A 20,683-nucleotide genomic window follows, 5' to 3' on the forward strand; every position below is an offset into this window, starting at 1 on the left:
AACGCCTTTTTTTAGAAGCTGCAGCTGGATACACTTCTTGCAGTTGTAGACGTCAGGGACACTGGAGCTCTCCCTGCCCTCTCAGCCCAAAACGTCAACGGTTTACTCTTTCCCATAGATGCTGCTTGGCCTTCTGAGTTCCTCCAGCATTTTGTGTGTGGTGCTTGGATTTCCAGCATCTGCGGATTTTCTCTCCTTTGTTATGTTCCCTTGTTTTGGATTCAGCTACCCTGGAGTAAAGACTGTTCCCATCCGCCTTACCTGTGCCTCTCATAATTTAAAATATTTCTGTAAGGTCGCCCCTCACTCTCTTGTGTTCCAAATAATAAAGATGTAGCTGGGGCAATCCCTCCCTATAACCAGGCTCTCTAGTCCATCAACATATTTGTAAATCTTTTCTACACTTTTTCCAGCTTAATCACGTCTTTTTTGTAACAGAATGACCAAAACTGAACACAGTACTCAAAGTGTAGCCTCATCAACAAATTATTCAGCTACAAAATGGTATCCCAGTTCCTGATGGCCAGCATGTTAGATACCTTTGTCTAGCATGTCTACCTCCGGATCCCACTTTCAACAAACAATGGACTTCAGAATCAGGTTTAATATCACCGGCGTGTGACGTGAAATTTGTTAACTTAGCAGCAGCAGTTCAATGCAATACATAATCTAGCAGAGAAAAAAAAATAATAAATAAAATAAAAAATAATAATAATAAATAAACAAGTAAATCAATTACGTATATTGAATAGATTTTAAAAACCGTGCAAAAACAGAAATACTGTATATTTAAAAAAGGGTGAGAGAGCATCCAAGGATCCAATATCCATTTAGGAATCGGATGGAAGAGGGGAAGAAGCTGTTCCTGAATCACTGAGTGTGTGCCTTCAGGCTTCTGTATCTCCTACCTGATGGTAACAGTGAGAAAAGGGCATGCCCTGGGTGCTGGAGGTCCTTAATAATGGACTCCTAAGTCCCTCTGTTCCATTACTCTCCTTGATGCTTTATCAATCATTGTATAAATCCTACACTGGTTTAATTTTGCAAAATACATCACCTGACACTTATCTATTTTGAAATCTATTTGCTGCCCTTTGGCCCGCTTCCCTAACTGAACAAGATTCACCTGTAACACTGGGCAATACATTTTTTTGAACTGTTGCTTCCTCAGAATTTTTTTTGTTCATGATAGACTGCTTGAAGCTGAGCACAAATAAACTTTCAGACTATTTGTACCATACCGGAATTTGGAGAAAAAAGGAATTAACTTTTATTGAATGAATGAGGTCTCCATTCGTCAGGGTTGGCCATGGATGTTGTATCCTGGCTGTCTAGATACGCACGCCTGAGTAGTGTGATATGGAGAGCAAGCTGTAGCCCACATAGCAAATTCCCCTATCCACACATCTGATGAACCCAAAGGGACGGCAGAGACCGATACAGTTTGCTCCCAGCAGCATCACAGGAGTGCGTCAGTCAGCAATGAACTCAATGCAAGACTGCCTTAGGGCTTCCAGCTCTGTTTTTTTCCCCTCAGGGTTTACTCCCAAAGCCTTCCACTTGAGTGAGTATACCTGCAAGGCAGTGTAAGTTTGAGATCAGAGTTTTCCTTCTCCTAGTTGAGCAGCCAACCATAACTGATGAGATCCATCTGCCAGATGCAAATTGGTTTTAAGGCGCCAGTAACCCACCTTTGCCCCTTCTCCTGTCAGTAGAAACAGTTTCACCGAGCTAGGAGCTGGACTTGGTTGCCAGAGGCTATTTGAGGCACATACCATTGGGAGTATTTAATAGGTAGTGGGACCTTGTCCCCATTACAACCCCTGACTATAAGAACCTTAAAGAACCATTTAATGAATATAACACATTTAATTCCACAACAGTGCTGAGACTTTGCTATAGTTCAACTAAGCTATAAATGTTTTGTTGATGATTTTCATTTGTACTCAGTTTATGAGGCTTCTCACTTAAGTCTCCAACAATAATCAGCCTACATTGATGGATTCCAGTTGCCCTGGTACCGTTTTTCCATGACCTCATTCTCCTGTGAAACCATTCACCATGCTCGTCACTGACAATGCCAAGATTTGCAGGGAAGAAGTCTAAATGGGAATGCAGAAAATGAATCTTTAGTGACATGTTGCACTTCATGGTTTTGTATGCTTGAAGCAGGTTGTCAACGAGGTGCATGTAGTTTGGTGCTCTGTAGTTGCCAAGAAAATTTTCAACAACATCCTTGAAAGCCTTCATGCAATTTTCTCCAGTCCCATTCAAAGTTCTTCAAATTGCCTGTCATTAATGATCTGGTTGATTTCTGGACCAACAAAAATGCCTTCCTTAATCTTGGCATCGGTAATTCTGAGTGTGAATTATGAAATATGAAATAACAAATACAGGCGATTTCAAAAGGATAGTGTGTGATGGGGAAATTTCATGGTGATTTTCATGATCAGCAGTCCAAAGTCCATTTAATAAACCCAATGTAATCTATCATAACTTTCTTCACTATGAACAGCACTTACCAATTCTATATCATTCACAAGTTTATCGATCAAGCCATATGCATTTGCATCCAAATCATTTCTATAAATAATGAGTAACAAGGGTTCCAACTTTGACCCCTTTGGTACACCACTAGTCACCAGCCTGCGAGAGAGAGAGAGAGAGAGGCAATACTATGCAGTTCTAAGCATGACAGCTCACCTTTATCAGACTCCGTGTCGTCTGTTTCACATTCACTCACTTCATGCATTTGCCACATGAGGGGATTTGCCACTTCGGTAACATTATTGACTTCTTGCACCATTCAGGGACATTTTGTGCAATTCACATTCTAACCTCTTTCTATCATTCTGCTGCATCCTTTGCTGCAGTCTGTAACAATTTTGCAATGGTCAATGCCCATTCTAAGGTTAGGTCTCTTTCTGACATAGCCTCTTTTGAGTGCTTTGGCTATGCATGCCACATACAAGTCAGACCCTCAATGCATCTCTAAAGTCACAATACTAGGAAAGTTTGTACAGCTCTGTATTCAGAAATGATTTCATCCTTTGATTTGTTCCTTTTGTAAAATCTAAATCTCTCAGCTATTACCAATGGTTTTGGGCTCAAGCGATTTTGCAAAATTGTAACAATTTCATCAAACATCTTGCTTCCTGGCTTTTCAGGGGCTACTAGGTTGCATACGAGACCGTACATTCTAGCACCCATTAAGCTATGAAGCCTGAGGGCTTTCTTTGCACAACCACATCACACTCCTTACTATACAGTCCAACCCTCTCTGTATAAGACTCCCAGCCTTCATTGGCACTATCAAGTTCTTGAACCTTTCTGACTGAAATCATTGCCATGTTATTTTCACTTTAAGTTTGCTGGAGTCCTGCTGAAGGGTCTCAGCCTGAAACATCGACTGTACTTTTTCCATAGATGCTGCCTGGCCTGCTGAGTTCCTCCAGCGTTTTGTGTGTGTTGCTGGGAGATGACTTTAACTGGTCTATTCACATTGCAGCGAGGGAGGGAGAGAGAGAGAGAAAGAGAGAGAGAGAGGGAGAGAGAGAGAGGGGGAGAGAGAGACGGAGGGAGAGAGAGAGAGGGAGGGAGAGAGAGAGAGAGAGAGAGGGAGAGAGAGAGGGGGAGAGAGAGACGGAGGGAGAGAGAGAGAGAGGGAGGGAGAGAGAGAGAGAGAGGGGAGAGAGAGAGGGAGGGAGAGAGAGAGAGAGAGAGAGAGGGGGAGAGAGAGAGGGGGAGAGAGACGGAGGGAGAGAGCAATGTGCATGTGGAGACAACAGATCAAAACACATGTGTAAACAGATCATATGTAGTGCTCTAAAAGAAATACATCCAAACATCACAATAAGGATGCCTGAAAAAGGTTGAAAGAATGAGACACACCATAGAAACAAGAACTCCTAAAATCAAGGAGTTAATGTGGATATCATTAAGTGGAGTTGCCTATGAAAGTCCAAATACTTTTTCTGATTGGATGTAGAATTGAGGCCATGTTGTCCTCCAATTCTCCTGGGCACCTGTGCTCACTACCTGCACTGTTCACACAACTGCATTTTCTTTTTGTTACCTCCGCCCCCCCACCCCCTCACCCAACAAATCCGACTGGCCTTGGGATCTGGCTGATGCCATTCTCCGGTGCGCAAGAGTAACCCGGCAGGCTGCATATTCTGAGTGCTTTTCTCTGAATTGTCCTGATGTCTTTTGGCTGCCCCTCATCTCGATTTTTGAGTAGTTTTTAAAAACGTCCAATGATCAGACATTTAAGAACATTTCAGAGGATTTAAATATATTTTCCAACGATTAAAAAAGTATAAAATGATGAAAAATAGAAACAGAAAATGCTGGTGACACTTAGCAGGCAGACCAAGCAGAGCCCGCAGGCAGAAAAAAATCAAGAGTTCATTTTTTCAGGTCAAAGATCCTTCGTCAGGTTTCCAGCATTTCCAGTTTATTTGATTTTCATTTAAGAGCTAGAAGTTACTTAACAACATTTAGATTCAATAATAGAAAGGATCCCTGCTAGATTAATTTCCTGTTTTTGGTTTCCCAATCCTTTAGCTCAGCGTGCTTATGCTCTGCCCTTCAGCATGGTGCACAGTAGGAGGTCAGATGTGCTGGCAAACTGTAGAGACAGAAGCTCCACAGCAGATGACCCTCCCCACACACACACACGCCCCAGCTCATTGTCAATTCTTGATCAAATTGCTAAGGAACATAGAAACATAGAAAACCTACAGCACAATACAGTCCCTTCGGCCCACAATGCTGTGCCGAACACCTACTTACTTTAGAAATTACCTAGGCTTACCCATATCCCTGTGTTTTTCTAAGCTCCATGTACCTATCCAGGAGTCTCTTAAAAGGCCCTATTGTATCCACCTCCACCACCATCGCGGCAGCCTGTTCCATGCACTCACCACTCTCTGTGTAAAAAACTTACCCCTGACATCTCCTCTGTACCTGCTTCCAAGCACCTTAAAACTGTGCCCTCTCGTGTTAGCCATTTCAGCCCTGGGAAAATGCATGCTGGTACTTACTTACACTTTTTGTCTGGATGGTATTACTAGCAATCGATTTGAAATTGCTGATACTCATTTCATCAAGTATGAAGAGTGCTTCCTCTCTTTACCACCTAAAGGCAACTCTTGTGTTATAGGGTGTCAGAAATTCATCCTTCCAACATTCACAAGTCATTACACATAACATGTTGCAAGATGGAATAAAATTCACTTTCATTAAATAAATCAATGCACTTTTTTCTGCGTGTATTTCTTGACTCCTTTGCAAATATAGTGGTTTCACTTTATGGAAAATGGTGATAAGCTCTGTTTTCTAATAATGCAATCACCCAATAACACGGGAATCACCTATATTCACTGAGGCTACATAATTGTATTCTGTATTATTTTATTCATTACTCATAATTTTAAAACTTGAAAAAAACTTAAAACCTGAAGCTACTGACAGGAATGATAAGGTTGAAAGAATACAGGGAAAATTTACAAGGATGTTGCTGGATCTGGTGGATCTGAGTTATAAGGAAAATTGAATAGGTTAGGACTTTATTCCTTGGAATGTAGAAGATTAAGAGGAGATTTGAAAGAGTTATACAAAATTATGAGGGGTATAGATAGGGTAAATGCAAGCAGGCTTTTTCCACTGAGGTTGAGTGGGACTACAACCAGAGGTCATGGGTTAAGGGTGAAAGGTGAGCTGTTTAAGGGGAACATGAGGGGAAACCTTTTAACTCATAGGGTCATGAGAGTGTGAAACAAGCTGCCAGCTCAAGGGGTGCTTGCAAGCTTTATTTCAAAGTTCAAGAGAAGTTTGGATAGGTACGTGAATGGTAGGGGTATGGAGGGCTCTGGTCCAGATGCAGTTCAATGGAAGTAGGCAGTTTAAGTAATTCGGCATGGACAATGGCCTGTTTCTGTGCTGTACTTTTCTATGACTCTATGAAATGAATCAAAGGACTAAAAAATGACCCTGGAAACTGAAAAACAGTTACACTTATAATGCATTTCAATCAATTCTTTTATACAAGCAAATACTAGAAATTTAATCCCTTCAGTTTAAACAATTTATTTTTCCACCAGAAAAATCTCAAAAGAATGTGGCAGGATTGTGTCTTTTTCTGGACCTAATCATTCAAACTGTGTAGGAGTTGATGAAATATGTTTTCCTTTCTGGGTTGAATATTTATCTTGCAGATAACTATCAGTTAATCTCCCACTACCTACTGACTGATTAACCTGCTCAGGGATTAAAAACCACAGACACCACTCATGAAGTGTCTCAATGCATGATAGAACCATCCCTATCTAAACTCTACGTGACAAGCTGCTCAATAATTCCTTACTGCTTGTGTTTGAACCTGTTGATCGACAGTTTTTCTGCTATTCAACTTTTGCTAATACTTGGGCCGTGCCCTCACATTCCAGAAAAGTCAGATAATAGTCTGTATTCCCAGGTCAACATTACTCTGACTGCCACTCTGCTAACTGCATAGATGGAGGCATCAAAGTAGAAATGGTGGAACCACTCTCGCAGGATATTGAAGAGGCACACAGTTTTCTCTTGGACAAGGTGTAACACCTGCTTAGACCCCTGAACAGGGTCATGGAAACCATGGGAGCAGGAGGTGGATGGTCGTATGAGCAGCTGGTGCATATCACAAGTCCTGGTTATGTGAATACTGACACCAGGTAGACTATCTTTGAAGAGAGTTGATAATGGCTGGGATCATCTGTCTTGTAAAGACACCGCCCAGAAGAAGGCAATGGCAAACCACTTCTGAAGAAAGATTTTTTCAGGGACATCGTGGACAAAGATCATGATCACCCATGGCATATGACACAGCACACAATGATGATAATGAATGTTTGGTACAACAAAATCTGTCTTAATCTTGTGGACAATTCTGGCCCCACACCAACTGCCATTGGGACATCAACCATCTTGACTTCAATACATCTCTCTCCAATTCCGACCTCAGTTCTTCTGAATGCTCTGCTCTCCACTCCCTCCACACTAATCCTAACCTCACCATCAAACCCACACATAAGGGGGGTGCTGTAGTAGTCTGGCGTGCTGACTTTTACTTTGCTGAGGCCCAGCGACAACTGTCAGACATCTCCTCTTACTTACCCCTCGAACAGGACCCCACCAAGGAGCACCAGGCCATTGTCACCCACACCAACCTAATTAACTTTGGGGATCTCCCATCCACTACCACCAACCTCATAGTCCCCGCGTTCCGCACTTTCTATTTCTAAGACCTACCCAAGATCCACAAATCTGCTTGTGCAGGTAGACCCATTGTTTCTGCTTGTTCCTGCCCCACTGAACACATACCTGCATATCTTGACTCTGTTTTATCCCCCCCTAGTTCAGTCCATTCCTACCTACATCCGTGACATCTCACACACTCTGGATCTTTTCAATGATTTCAAGTTTCCTGGCCTCCATCCCTTATTTTCACTATGGGTGTCCAGTCCCTATGCACCTCCTTTCCCCACCATGAAGGCCTCAAAGCTCTCCATTTCTTTTTGAATACCAGACCCAACCAGCTCCCCTCCACTACCACTCTTCTCCATCTAACAGAACTGGTCTCACTCTTGATAATTTCTCCTTTGGCTCCTCCCATTTCCTTCAAACAAAAGGTGTAGACATGGGTACTCGCATGGGTCCCAGCTACGCCTGTCTTTTTGTTGGCTAAGTTGAACAGTCTATGTACCAAGCCTACACTGGTGTCCATCCCCCAGTTTTCCTACGCTACATTGATGACTGCATTTGTGCTACTTCCTGCACCCATGTGGAGCTCAGTGACTTCATCAACTTTGCCTCCAACTTCCACCCTGCCCTCAAATTTACCTGGTCCATTTCCAACATCTCCCTACCTATTCTCGATCTCTCTGTCTCTGTTTGGAGAGAGCTTATCTACTGATGTCCATTATAAACCCATGGACTCTCACAGCTACCTAGACTATACCTCTTCCCACCCTGTTACTTGTAAAAACACCATCCTCTTCTCTCAATTCCTTTGTCTCCATTGCATCTGCTCTCAGGATGAAGCTTTTCATTCCAGAATTAAGGAAATGTCCTCCTTTTTCAAAGAAAGGGGCTTCCCTTCCTCCACCATCAACAATGCTCTCTAACACATCTCTTCAATTTTACGCACGTCTGCTCTCTCCCCATCCTCCCACCACCCTACCAGGAATAGTGTTCCTCTTGTCCTCAACTATCACTCCACCAGCCTCAGCGCCCAGCACATAATTCTGCGGAACTTCTGCCATCTCCAACGGGATCCCCACCACCAAGCACATCTTCCCCTCCCCACACCTCCCCACTTTCTGCTTTCTGCAACGATCGTTCCTATGCAACTCCCTTGTCCAATCATCCCTCTCCACTGATCTCCCTCCTGGCCCTTATCATTCAGGGCCCCAAACAGTCCTTCCAGGTGAGGCAACACTTCACCTGTGAATCTGTTAGGGTCATATACTGTGTCCAATGCTCCCGGTGTGGCCTCCTGTATATCAGTGAGACCCAATGTAGATTGGGACACTGCTTCGCCAAGCACCTATGTTCTGTCTGCCAGAAAAAGCGGGATCTTCCAGTGGCAACCCATTTTAATTCCACTTCCCATTCCCATTCCAACCTGTCAGTCCATGGCTTTGTCTACTGTCACAAAGAGGCCACACTCATGTTGAGGGACTATCACTTTATATTCCGTCAGAGCAATCAACAACCTCATGGCATGAACATCGATTTCTCGAACTTCCAGTAATGCCCCTCCCACCTTTCACCTTTCCCCATCTCTTTTTCCCTCTCTCACCTTACCTTCACCTCCCTCTGGTGCTTTAACCCCTCTTTTCTTTCTTCCACAGCCTTCTGCCCTCTCCTATTTGATTCTTCCTTCTCTGGCCCTGTATCTCTTTCACTAATCAATTTTCCAGTTCTTTACTTCATCCTTCCCCCTCCCGGTTTCACCTAACACTTTGTATTTCTCCCTTCACTCCCCACCTCTTAAATCTACTCCTCATCTTTTTTTTTTCTCCAGTCCTGCTGGAGGGTCTTGGCCTGAAACATCGACTGTACTCTTTTCCATAGATGCTGCCTGACCTGCTGAGTTCTTCCAGCATTTTGTGTGTGTTGCTTGGTCCACTCTTGTCACCCATCAGATTCCTTCTTAGAAACACACATAAAAGTTGCAGGTTAACGCAGCAGGCCAGGCAGCATCTCTAGGAAGAGGTACAGTTGACGTTTTGGGCCGAAACCCTTCATCAGGACTAACTGAAAGAAGAGCTTGTATCTCTTACTAGCTCTTCTTTCAGTTAGTTCTGACGAAAGGTCTCGGCCCGAAATGCCGACTGTACCTCTTCCTAGAGATGCTGCCTCGCCTGCTGCGTTCACCAGCAACTTTTATGTGTGTTGCTTGAAATTCCAGCATTTGCAGATTTCCTCGTGTTTGCGAGATTCCTTCTTAGTGCTGCCCTTCTGTGTTCACTCAGTGCTGCCCTCCAATGGTCACTCAGTGGAAGTGCAAGCTGAACATTCAGGGACATGGACTATATATGTTTATCCATGTGTATGTTTTTCCAAAATCATAACCATATGTGCTGTTTGTGTAATGTGCTATGTGCAGTGTGTTGTGTGCTGCTGGTAATGTGTTTTGCACCCTGGCCTTGGAGAAATACTCTTTTGTTTTTTTATATTCATGTATGGCTGAATGATAATTAAACTTGAACTTGGTGATGGGTGTTCAGTGGTCTTCTAGCCTGGGAGAAGAAGCTGTTTTCCATCCTACCAATTCTCGTCATAAAGCTGTGGTACCTCCTGCCTAATGGTAGTGATTAATGAGATTATTGAAAGGATGGGAGGGATCATTGACAATGCTAAGGGCCCTGTGTATGCAATGCTTCTGGTAAGTATCTCAGATGGGTGGAAGAGAGATCCTGATTATCCTTTTAGCAGTCTGCGCAATTCCTTATAGGAACTCATGGTCAGATGCCTTGCAATTCATCACAAAGGTGGACAAAGGAGAGGCAGGGATTGTCATTTACTTAGATTTTCAGAAGGCATTTGATAAGGTGCCTCACATGAGGCTGCTTAACAGGATAAAATCCTATGGCGTTACAGGGAATATACTGGCATAGATAGAGGAATGGCTAACAGCCATGAGGCAGCAAGTAGGAATAAAGGGGGCCTTTTCTGGTTGGCTGCCAATGACCAGTGGTGTTCCTTAGTGGTCAGTATTGGGACCACTATTTTTCACATTGTCTGCCAATGATTTAGAAAATGGAATTGGTGGCTTTGATACGAAGATAGGTGGAGGGGTAGGTAGTGCTGAGAAAGCAATGCAATTGCAACAGGACTTTGACAAATTGGAAGAATGGGCAAAAAAGTGGCAGGTGGAATACAGTGTTGGGAAATGTATGATAATGCATTTTGGTAAAAGGAACAATAGTGCGGACTATTATCTAAATGGGGAGAAGATTCAAACATCAGAGGTGCAGAGGAACTTAGAAGTCCTCATGCAAGACTCTCAGAAGGTTAATATACAGGTTGAGTCTGTGGTAAAGAAGGCAAATGCAATGTTGGCATTTATTTCAAGGGGAATAGAATATAAAAGCAAGGAGATAATGCTGACACTATATAAGGCACTAGCTGGGCTGCACTTGGAGCATTTTCAACAGTTTTGGGCCCGATATCTCAGAAAGGATGTGTTGTCATTGGAGAGAGTCCAAAGGAGGTTTACGAGGATGATTCCAGGAATGAAAGGGTTAACATATGAGGAGGGTTTGGTAGCTTTGGGCCTGTAGTCACTAGGATTTCAAAGAATGCATGGGGATCTCATTGAAATCTACCAGCTGTTGAAAGGACTAGATAGGGTGGATGTGGAGAAGATGTTTCCTGTGGTGGGGTATCCAGAATAGAAAAGAAGGAAGCCCTTAACTCTGAGTGGAGTCATCAGGATGCTGTCATGATGATGTTTTTTTAGCAGGCTTTCTTATTTTGACAAGGCCGAGTTGCTAGCTTGATGCTCAACCCAGCACAGATGGAAAGCGTGCAAGGGAGCCAGGTGGATTCGAACTCGAGAGCCTTCACCCCGAAATTCGGCACCGATGTCACTAAGCCACCAGCCAGCTATCCAGAGTAGAAGTAAGGAGGAATTCTTTTAGCCTGAGAGTAGTGAATCCGTGGAATGCTCTGCCACAGACTGCGGTGGAGGCCAAGTCCGTGGGAATACTTAAGGCGGAAGTTGATAGCTTCCTGTTCGGTCAGAGCATCAAAGGATATGGCAAGTAGGCAGGAGTATGAGGTTGAGTGGGATATGGGATCAACCATGACGGAATGGCGGAGCAGATTCAATGGGCTGAATGGACTATTCTGCTGCTATGCCTTATGGTCTTGTGGTCTAATTCCCTTAGCAGATGCAACTTGTCAGGACACTCAGCATGGTGCTCCAGTAAAAATTGGTTAGGTTTTGGTGAGGGGGGTGTGGTTCTGGGGGAAGCCTTACTCACCTCAATCTCTTTGCAAGGTATATGGTTTCAGTGGCAAGTACAGACAGCAAGTACCTCTCAGGATTTTCAGGTCTTTGTACCCCTGGATGCACAACTGTCTGAGGCCGTGGATGAATTAATTACCTGTGCACCTTCAGGGCAATTCTTAAACTTAACTCTTTTGTGAGTAGAAGGGCATTCACAGACTTGCTTTTAGAACTTTTTAAGTGTCACCTTTTTAACAAATGCTTATAAGTAGTAAATAAATCCACATTCATTTTTAAAACTCATTTTCAATTATTTAAAAATAGAAGTGGTGAATGAAACATACTGATTAAAAATACATTATTGATTCTAGTTTTATTAATGAAGCAACAGCAAATGACCATATAACTCTTTAATGCAAAAATACGTTTTATTAAAAAACATAATTTCACTGCTTATAGCAGATCTAGTTGTAGTTTAATGGGAGTGAGTGAAAATTTAGAGGGAGGAATGTCCAAAGGCTTAGTTGGTTTTGAGCTCAGTTTGGACCTGGATTTCCAGTTGCGCCCAAAATGAAAAGCCTGGAACAGAACGTTCGTCGTAAGTATCCAAGGAGCAATGCAGATTAATGATGTTTGTGGGTAAATCTCAGTGTTATTACTGCTGAATTAGTATAATTGCATGTTAACCTTCCGTTGTCTACTTTCTGCCGAGAACCACCATTTAAGCATTCTCAGCATAGTATTTGTACCAAACGAGCTTTTACACCTATACCAACCAGAATTCGTCCTTTAATCTTTGTAAAAACATGTATATTCTGTACTTTGAACTTCTTTTAGTTTTTAAAAATACCAATTTTCTACAATTTTCAACACAATTACAAAAAGAGAATGTAACGCAATTCTACCAATCATTCCCAGAAGGCATTAAGAACTAATACTATGTTACAGGTTTACTGCTCTGCTTGCCCACATAGTTCATTGATATGACTGATTCTAAGGTCATAATCAGAGCTGACACAGGAAGTTTGAGACATAACTGGTTTAGGGTCAAAGACATTCATCAGGCTTGAACCCCAGCAAGGATCGAATGAGGAAAACATAAGGCTGGAGTGACATATTTTATCTTAAGTATAACTTTATACATCAGAAAATGAAATTTAACATCCTAGTCTTTTGCTACAAGCTGAGTGCAGCATTTTGCATAGAAAATGTAAGCTGAACCAAACTCTCATTGCCTCAGAGTGTATTCTAAATGATTTATATTAACAGATCAAGTTCTATGTTTTCTAGTAATTGCCTATTATAGACCACCAGAAACAAAACAAATACAACTTTCTTTTCTCGCTCTCTCTGATAAAGTTAACTAATCTGCGGATTCTAATCGGCTTTTGGAACAGTTGGAAGGTCATAATGTAGCCATAACCATTTTTATCTCATACAAACAAAAACTTTGTCAATATAAACCTAATAAGTTTCTGGGAAAGTTTTATGTACAAACGAGTGAAGATGAACTTTGGTAAGGAAGGCAAAGGCAATGAAAGCATTCAATGTGAGAGGTCTAGAATATACAAGCAAGGATGTAATGCTGATGCTTTGTAAGGCATTGATTAGACCACATTTGTAGTATTGTAAACAGTTTTGGTCCCCATATGTGCTGGCATTGGAGAGGGTCCAGAGGAGGTTTATGAGAATGATTCCCTGAATGAAAGAGTTAGCATATGAGGAGTCTTTGATGGCTCTGGGCCTGTGCCCTCTGGAGTTCAGAGGAATGAGGGGTGACCGCTTTGAAACCTATCAAATATTAAAAGATAGATAGGGTGGATGTGTAGAGGATAGGGTGGATGTGTAGAGGATGTTTCCTATAGTGGGGGAGTCAAGGACCAGAGGGCCTAGCCTCAGAATAGAGGAGCATCCCTTTAGAACAGAGATGAGGAGGAATTTCTTTAGCCAGAGGGTAAATTCCACAGCATCTGTGGAAATTTTTTGCCACAGATGGCTATGGAGGCCAAGTCATTGGGTACATTTAAAGCAGAGGCTGATGGGTGCTTTATTGGTAAGGATGTCAAAGGTTATGGGAAGAAGGCAAGAGAATCGTGCTGAGAAGGATGGTAAACCAGCCATGATGGAATAGCGGATCAGACTCAATGGGCCGAATTGTCTAATCTTGCTTCTATGTCTTATGGACTATGATCAAATGGTGGAGCAGACAAGATGGCCCAAATAGCCTAATTCTGTTCCTACTTCTTATGGTTTATGACTTATGTCTTTATAGATTTGGTGTGGTTTTCCTGCTTAATTCCTATATCCTCTTAGTTATAAAGAATAACTGCATTGCCCACTTTCAACTCAGCCTCTCCTTATCTGTTGATGACATTTGTGTTCATAACTTGGTCATCCAGACTTAACTGCAATATTAACTGCTTCAATATTCAAAAGGCAGAACAATTCTGATGCTGGTAATCTGAATAAATACATAAAATACTGGATAAATAAAAGCCAAAAATACAGGAACTATTCAGTAGGTCAGGAAGCATCCATGGAGAGCAACAAAGCTAATATTTTAATGTAAATAACCTTGTTTCAAAAACCTACACTGCTATGACATACCCCAACATCCCTTTCTCCTGCCACTACTCCTACTCCCAGCAAACCAAAGTCTCCCAACACCCCATAAATCTTTCCTCTAGTTCTGAAATTCTCACAGTAAACTACTCTGACTTTCTACCTGTAGTTCTTTCTTCAAGACGCTGCTTAAACTCCCTGACAACACTCTTAGACCACAAGACTGTAAGATATATGAGCAGAATTGGCTATTTGGCCCATCGAGCCTGTTCCACCATTTCATTCTAGGTGATCCAATTTTCTTCACAGCCCCAATCTTCTGCCTTCTCTTCACATCCCTTCATGTCCTGAGGAAATTCCTCTTCATCTCTGCTTTAAAAGGATGCCCCTCATTTCATCCATTTCAGAGGCTGTGTTCTCTGGACTCTCCCCCATAGGAAACATCCTCTGCACATCCACTCTATCAAGGCCTTTCACTTCTGAATTCCTGTCAATACAGGCTGAGAACCATCAAACACTCCTCAATCCTGGAATCATTTTTGTGAACCTCCTTCGAACCCTCTCCAGTTTCAGCTCATCCTTTCTAAGATAAGGGACCCAAACCTGCTCACAATACTCCAAGTGAGGCCTCACCAGTGCTTTATAAAGCCACAACATTACATCCTTGCTTTTATATCCTAGTCCTCTTGAAATGAATTCTAACATTGCATTCGCCTGCTTCACTATGAATTCAACCTGCAAGTTAACCTTTAGGAAACCCTGCACAGGGAGTCCCAAGTCCATTCGCACCTCAGTTTTTTGTATTTTCTCCCCATTTAGTAGTTGTCAACCCTTTCATTTCTTCTACCAAAGTGCATGACCATACACTTCTTGACACTGGATTCCATCTGCCATTTCTCTGCCCATTCTCCAGATCTGTCTAAGACCTTCTGTAGCCTCTCTACTTCCTCAAAACTACCTGCCCTGCCACCTATTTCATATCCTCTTCAAATTTTGCAACAATGTCATGAAGCCCATCATCCAAATCATTGACATATAATGTAAAAAAGAACTGGTCCCAACAGGAACCCCTGTGGAACACCACAAATCATCAGCAGCCAGCCAGAAAAGACTCCCTTTATTCCCACTCTTCCTCCTACCAATCAGCTAGTGCTTTATCCATGGTAGAATCCTCCTGTAAAACCATGGGCTTGTAGCTTGTTAAACAGCTTCATATATGGCTTATTTATCATGTGCCTCCAAATTATTCAGAGACCTCATCCTTAATTATCGATTCCAACATCTTCCCAAGCACTGAGGTCAGACTAACAGGCCTATAGTTTCCTTTCTTCTGCCTCTCTCCCTTCTTGGAGAGTGGAGTGACATTTACAATTTTCTATTCTTCTAGAACCATTCCAGAATCTAGTGATTCTAGAAAGATCATTACTAATGCCTCCACAATCTCTTCATCCACCTCTTTCAGAACTCTGGTGTCTACACCATCTGGTCCAGGTGACTTATCTACCTTCAGACCTTTCAGTTTCCCAAGAACTTTCTCTCTAGTTATGATAACTTCACACACTTCATGCCCCCTGACACCTGGATCTTCCACCACTCTGCTAGTGTCTTCCACAGTGAAGATTGATGCAAATACTTATTTAGTTCATCTGCTATTTTGTTGTTCCCCCATTGCTACCTCTCCAGCATCGTTTTCCAGTGGTCCAAAATCCACTCTCACCTCTCTCTTACACTTTATGTATCAGAAGCAACTTTTGGTATCCTCTTTAATATTATTGGCTAGCTTACATTCATATTCAATCTTTACATTCTTAATGACTTTTTTAATTGCCTTCTGGTGGTGTTTAAAAGCTTCCAAATCCTCTAATATCCCACTAATTTTTGCTCTATTATATGCCTTCTCTTTGACTTTTATGTTGGCTTTGACTTCTCTTGTTAGCCATGGTTGTGTCATCTTGCCTTTAGAATAGTTCTTCCTCTTTGTATATGTGTATATCCTGTGCCTTCCAAATTGCTTCCAGAAATTCCAGCCATTTCTGCTCTGCCGTCTTCCCTGCCAGTGTTCTTTTCAAATCAATTCTGGCCAAATCCTCTCTCATGCCTCTGTAATTCCCTTTACTCCACTGTAATACTGATACATCTGACTTTAGCATCTCCTTCTCAAATTTCAGGGTGAATTTGATCACATTATGATCATTTGATCCTGAGGGTTCTTTTACCTTAAGCTCTCTAATCAATTCTGGTAAATTGCACAACACCCAGTCCAGAATATCTGATCCCCTAGAGCGGTCAACCACAACCTGCTCTAAAAAGCCATCTTGTAGGAACACTAGAAATTCCCCCTCCTTTAATCTGACACGAACCTAACTTTCCCAATCTATCTGCATATTGAAGTCCCCCACAACTATTGTGACATTGCCCTTTTGGCATGCATTTTCCATCTCCTATTGTTACTTATAGACCACATACTTACTACTGTTTGGGAGTCTGCATACAACTTTTGTTAGGAATGGTTGTGACATTGCCACTAATCCTGATATCCCTTTGTTTAACACTGCCATTTTTAATGTGCTTAATCTGCTGTGGAAGTTCTTGATCTGGAAGGCCATATTATTGATAGATATTAATGAAGTGGCAAACAGTATATAAAGGACAAACGTAGATGGAAAAAATGGGCCTTCAGTACCATTCAATGTGTTCTTTGTTCATAAATTAATACTACGGATTTCCTGTCACCAAATCCCTCAATCCTTTCTTTAACTTGAAATCTATCGAATAATATTTTAACACAAGTTTTTCTGTCTCTATGACCTTTTCAAATATGTGTTACAGGTATTATGCTTTTAGTCTTCCTTAAAGCAAATTGTTTTAATCTGTATTGAACTGAACAAGAACAAAGTCCTCCCTTCTGATGTAAAGAATATTGTGTTAAGAATGTTGACCAGACAATTTAGGAGGACACAGTCAAATAATATCCAGCAGTTTTAATACAAAAAGTTGAAATGAAGGTAGTAGAGAATTCTGGGCCATCTTCTGTACATCTATAAAATAAGCATTGATGAATAAAATGACATGCTATCTGCATGAGAGTGTACATGGGATAGAGATGCCCCAAACAAGGCAGCACTATATCAATCAATTTTCATAGAACGGAGGTGATAGGAAAGCAAGGAATGGTGGATCAAAAACAAACCTACAATAGATGAGTTATAACTGGCAAAAACATGAAGCCCAACGTTGTCAATGACTTTTTACACAATCATTAGATCATGAATGAGCATGTTTGCTGATGTGGAAGAAAATTGCAAAGTTAAGATCAATTTGAGTTAAATGTTGTTGTCAAGTTTGTCTAGCTAGATATTGCTTCGGAGCTGGGTCATGAGGGCAACAGGATATGCTGCCTTGCTTGCGCAAGCTAACAATAGTCAGGCATCGATCATGTCAGCAATGAGGTATTGTTAAGAATGTAAGAACATAAGAATCTGGCCCATCAAGCATGCTCCACCATTCAATAAGATCATGGCTGATCTGGCCATGGACTCATCTCCACCTAGCTGCCTTTTCTCCATAACCCTTAATTCCCCTGTGTGGCATGTGACCATGTGGTTAGGGTATTGGGCTCATGATCTGAAGGTCGTGGATTTGAGTCTCGGCTAAGGCAGCGTGTTGTGTCTTTGAGCAAGGCACTTAACCACACACTGCTCCAGTCCACCCAGCTGAAAATGGGTACCAGCAAATGCTGGGGGTTAACCTCACTATAGACTGGCATCCCATCCGGGGGTGGTGGTGGGGGAGTCTCGTACTCTCAGTCGCTTCACGCCACAGAAACTGACATAAGCACCGACCTGATGGGCCACAAGGCTCGGGACAGACTTTAACTTTAACTTAATTCCCCTACTATGCAAAAATCTAACCAACCTTGTCTAAAATATCAGCAACATGCATCAAAGTTGCTGGTGAACGCAGCAGGCCAAGCAGCATCTATAGGAAGAGGCGCAGTCGACGTTTCAGGCTGAGACCCTTCGTCAGGACTAACTGAAGGAAGAGTGAGTAAGGGATTTGAAAGCTGGAGGCTTTCAAATCCCTTACTCACTCTTCCTTCAGTTAGTCCTGACGAAGGGTCTCAGCCTGAAACGTCGACTGCGCCTCTTCCTATAGATGCTGCTTGGCCTGCTGCGTTCACCAGCAACTTTGATGTATGTTGCTTGAATTTCCAGCATCTGCAGAATTCCTGTTGTTTTTGTCTAAAATATATTTACTGAGGTAGCCTCCACTGCTTCGTTAGGCAGAGAATTCCACAGGTTCTCCACTCTCTGCGAAAAGGAGTTCCTTCTCATCTCCATCCTAAATCTACTCCCCCAAATCCTGAGGCTATGTTCTCTAGCTCTAGTCTCACCTACCAGTGGAAACAGCTTTCCTGCCTCTGTCTTATCTATCCCTTTCATAATTTTATGTGCTTCTATAAAATCTCCTCTAACTTTTTGTGAGATTGTCTAGCAAGTACCAAGTAGAGGAACTAACTACAAACATGTATTTCTAATTTTGTGCAATGCTCAGGAATGTTAGTAATCTTGCTGATACCTAACAAGTGCTTTGGAAATCGCTGACCCATTATGTTTAGATGTTGGCTATTGTCCAAAATTTACAGTATAAATCTAAGATATAACCTGACATTGTGGGAGTCATAAGACAACGGCTTCCCGTGATCATATAATAAAAGGGTTAACTGTATACCGAGGTGTGCATCTTTATTTCTGTTCCCTAACAGAGTAAAATCTCTCACAGTGATTGGCGGCATAATTCTTTTATGGTAAATCAGAGTAAATTCTTCTGCAGCTGATAATTTGATAGTGCTCGCCATTTTCAAATTCTGTGATATTGAAACAGTCGATGCCTGCAAGCAGTAACATGCTGGGCAACAGCCCAATCTTAGGCTAAAATGCGCCAGACATATTTGTGGTACATAGGTAGCAGCCAAAGTCATCTTTGAAAGCAAAGTTCAATTACCAGCATCGCTGTAATCCCTTGTTGTGGAATCATTAATCAAATTTCACATATTCAAGTGGAATACATGTCTTGTCTTCCAACATTTGAATTAAATGGATGTTTGCTTTCTTTGAAATAAATGGTGAGAGATTTTCATGTAAATATATCTCAAAGATTCAAAGTACACCTATTATCAAAGTATGTGTATAGAATACAAATCTGAGATTCATCTTCCCACAGGCAGTCATGAAACAAAAAACACCATGGAACCTGTTCAGGAAAACATCGAACACCCAACAGGCGAGAGAAGAACAAATTGCGCAAACAGCAAAAAGCAATGGACAATGTATAGAACAACAAACATCATACCAGGAGTCCAGTAGTATTCAGTTTAGCACCATACCATTAGCCCACTTCAGGCCGCAGAGCCAGTGTTCGCCAAAGAGCCCCAGCCCACATCGATTGCCCCGATCAAAACACTCGAAGGCGACAAAAAAGAGTAAACAGAATCCAGAAACACATGCAACCTGAACTTCACAGTCCCCCAAAATAATTCCATGGCCTTGCTGATCAATCTTTACAATGTGGACCCCAAGACTCCTGCACTTTCCTCCAAAAACAGCTAGCAAGAGAGAGAGGAAGACAGGTCAAACACAGGCAGACTGCACCAAACACCTGCCTGTCCTCTGCACACATCCTCGTTGACTTCACACTTGCTCAATACCTCAATTGGAGGGAAGCAATGGAGTAGATCATGGACTCGCACCCTGTCTCCAGGCTGTCAGACGTTCCGCTCCAAACATCGCTGACCTCCTTTGGAGTCAGTGAAGCACCAGATCGCTCAACAGCCCCAAAACACACCATTAAAAAGCAAATCACAGGCTCCAATCACATGTAGCTTAGAAATAGAGTCATATTTGAAAGAAGAAAAGAAATTATAAGACGTAAAGCAAGTAGTTTTGTGACACAAGAGGTTTTTCAGATGCTGGAGATCTAGAGCAATACATACAATGTGCTGGAGGAGTTCGGCAGGTCATGCAGCATCTATGGATGAAAAACCAGTTGACATTCCAGGCCGAGGCCCTTCATCGGGTAGTTTCTGAACTGTCTGCAGGACATCCTGCATAAGGATTGAGAAGCAGACTTCCCACCTCTCCCGGAAGTTCCGGGAGTCTCTGGCATATTAATAGTGGCTCCCTGATGCCCGCAAATTATATACGCTATCACTGAAATCAATTTTTTTGAAAGCGAGCGAGCGGGAGAAAGCAAGAGAGAGCGTGAGAGCGACCACGAGAGAGCAAGAGCAAGCAAGCAAGAGCACGCGAGCGAGAAAGTGAGAGAGAAAGCAAGTGAGAGCGCGAGAGAGAGCGAGAGAGCACGCGAGTGCCCATGAGAGAGAGAGAGAGCACGAGCGAGAGAGCGCGCGAGTGCCCATGAGAGAGAGAGAGAGCACGAGCGAGAGAACGTGCGAGTGCCCATGTGAGAGAGAGAGAGAGCACGAGCGAGAGAGAGTAAGAGAGTGCGCGAGTGCCCATGAGAGAGAGAGAGAGAGCACGAGCGAGAGTGCCCATGAGAGAGAGAGAGAGCACAAGCGAGAGAGAGAGCGAGAGTGCCCATGAGAGAGAGAGAGCACAAGCG

The sequence above is a fragment of the Mobula hypostoma genome, chromosome 1, assembly GCF_963921235.1.
Source record: "Mobula hypostoma chromosome 1, sMobHyp1.1, whole genome shotgun sequence".
NCBI classification, from domain to species: domain Eukaryota; kingdom Metazoa; phylum Chordata; class Chondrichthyes; order Myliobatiformes; family Myliobatidae; genus Mobula; species Mobula hypostoma.